This window comes from Zootermopsis nevadensis, unplaced genomic scaffold (assembly GCF_977971745.1).
Source record: "Zootermopsis nevadensis isolate Lab colony 2312 unplaced genomic scaffold, Znev_1.0 Znev_ptg000031l, whole genome shotgun sequence".
Classification (NCBI taxonomy): domain Eukaryota; kingdom Metazoa; phylum Arthropoda; class Insecta; order Blattodea; family Termopsidae; genus Zootermopsis; species Zootermopsis nevadensis.
The window spans coordinates 6,225,903-6,228,903 of NW_028259163.1; positions in this window are offsets into that span (position 1 = coordinate 6,225,903).

Below are 3,001 nucleotides of genomic sequence, written 5' to 3' on the forward strand. Positions count from 1 at the left end.
AGATTAAGTAATCGTTCAATGGACATTTTATGTTTTTTGAAATCATATTTCCTGAAGAAAAATGCTAAATGAAATAAAAATTTATAATATATATTTTGTACGGATTTTAGGTTTTTTTGGTTTTGTATGTGGTATATTTTATTTCGTTCTATTTTTGTAGTTCCATAACTATTAAGTAAACTGAAAATTTTTAAAATAACTATAAATATTTTTTACTGTTTTAATTATATTTTGTTTTTGTAAAAAATCGAAAACCGGTTTTTTGGAAATACTGGGATTCGAAAACTGGTTTTTTCAAAAGTCGGTTTTTGTATAAACCCTATTATTTACCAAACCCCTATATATAGCATGATTTTATTTAAGTGCTACCAGTTTATTAAATGAAAATGTAACATATGTATCACAAATAACAGTATTGATTTATGTTCATGTGGTGCAGAACTGATATTCCCTAAAAAGAAGGCAGACAACTGACTAATTTACTTTCACTGCTCAGAATATTTATTATGGCTCCAAAACTGACAAAATGTAGTTTGCCTTAAGCTAGAAATTAGGACAGGAAAGTCTTACACATACAATATTACATGTGGTTTAACTGTGCATATTTTGTCATTTCAGATCCACAAAAGTAAGTCATTTAGTAAGTCCATGCACAGTGAAATTTTGAAATTAATACTGGAGAATGAATGTGAGAACAATCCATTAGAATATTATATTTTATCATATATTCAGTAATGTTACTCACAGTTGCTTTGTAGCATACACTTAAATGTAGGTACAACTTGCAACTGGTAGTGATTTGAGAGTTTGGATTTGATACTGGCAAAGCACAAGAGATAACTGAAAAGGGGTGGACCTAGTAGTTTCCAAATATCCTAATTTATGGAACCCTTTCATTCCATGTTTTCAATTACACGACCCTTTCCTTAACATACTAAAAGCTCCCACTGTGTCAGATAAATGTTATGTGAAATTTAAGGTTCTCACAACTGTAAAGATGATACTATTCTGGAGGAATATAGTGTCTGTCTTCATCCCACAAGATAATGTGATGTGTTGAATATTCACAGAAGTATCATATTATATATATAATGGCTTATACCAACATTATTTTGTTGGGCTTTTTTATTGTCTGATGTGTATTTAATATACACAGCTATTCTAATGTATCTGGTCTAGTATTTAAATAGTCTTGAAAAATCAGTCAATATAATGAAAACCAGTCGCCTGAAGACTGGAATAGAGCCAGCTCATGTAGGAAGGAACTTAATCTTTTTATTTTGAGATGTATTCTGATATGGTCTTACCAAGTTCCATTTCTAGCTTTACACAGTCCTTACAATTATTTTTACTTTTTAAATTTATTTTATGGTTCAGAATTGGAGCTTGAACTATATCTGCTCCTCTCATACCCACCATCTTGCCATGTACTTGATTTGTTAGATAAAGTATATACTTATTATAGAAGTTAAAATTAGTGTATTCTTAATCTCTATACACAAACGTTACTAGGTTCTGTAGCATTATTTATGATGCTTCTATTCAGACAGCTCTAAATTAATATGTGAAAATGTACAGTATTTAATTGATATGCAAAATTATTAGTTTATAAATAAGGTGATAAAGTGTTACAAATGTGGTTTAAGTAACACATAATAAAATTTAAAGTTGTAGTAAATTTTAACTTCATGCTGTGATTTTAAAAGTGTCCACCATAATCAGTACTCTTCTATAGAACAGTTTCAAAATCTCAGGCTAGTGTATTAATAAAATAAATATGTTAGCATATAGATTAATCATTTGCAATATCTTAATTTATTTGTGTTAAAATAATTTAAACTTCTAATGAAACTTAGCAAGGAATTGAAATATATGTTTAATTTATAAAATAACAGATTAACATGTGCATAACTTTCTGGTGCAAGAACTAATTGAAAACGTCTTGATAGTAAATAACTGGATTCACAATTTAAATTGTTTGCTGGTTGCCTCTGTGACAATTATATTGGTGAGCAGGTACATTTTACATCATATGTTACATGATTAAAAATAATAGGTGTAGAGTGGCAACCTTGCCTTAAAATAGTGGTTTGGTTGGTTTCTTAATGTATTTAGCAACACTTTAGCTGCTTAGGTAATGTAACATGGGCTGTGCCACAAGTCTGGTGGTAAGATGCTGGCTTCTCACCGTAGAGACCCACGTTTAAGCTCAAGTGACCTCGTGTGAGATTTACGTTGGATGAACTGGCAATGGAGCAGGTTTCTCTGTGATTTGGTTTTCTGCTGCTAATCATCATTGTACCATTGCTTCATACTCATCTGTCACCGTCTCACGAGGCGTGTGATAGCCCTGACCAAGCAGCAGTTTATAATACAGAAAACTCTCGGTTTATGAACATTCCCTATAACGAACGTCACGATTTATCCAAAATTTCTTAAGGTCGCCAATAGGTAGAGTTCCTTATAAAATTAAATGGCAAACGTATAGTCAACATAATTTTAATATTTAAATAAATAAACTTTTAAAAAATTATTTATTACAATAATTATCAGAAAATTATTATATGATAATTATACTGGACTGTTGTTGGTTAATAAAACTAATCTAGCCAGTAAAAAAACGTTGGTTTACATGCCACACCACGTAGAATGTATTCTTGCGTAACGCATACATACATTATAATAGAACATATTGTACACACCATTCGATGTTTAGTACATGGGTTTAATGCTTTAAAATGGCTGCTAACGTATATGATACGTGTCGTAAAAGTTCAGGAATGAAAAATACACATAATGAACAAAAACGTACAACAAACAATTTCTTGAAACGGAACTGGTTCGTAAATCGAGAGTTGACTGTACCCTTCATACCTTCAGAGGGGCTGCCTGTCACCTGCAACTTGGAGTAGAGGAATTGGTTGTTTAGTTTTTATGTAGTTTTGATTGGAAATGAGATTATAAATGATGAATTAGGTAAGATGTAAGGAAGAGACATGGC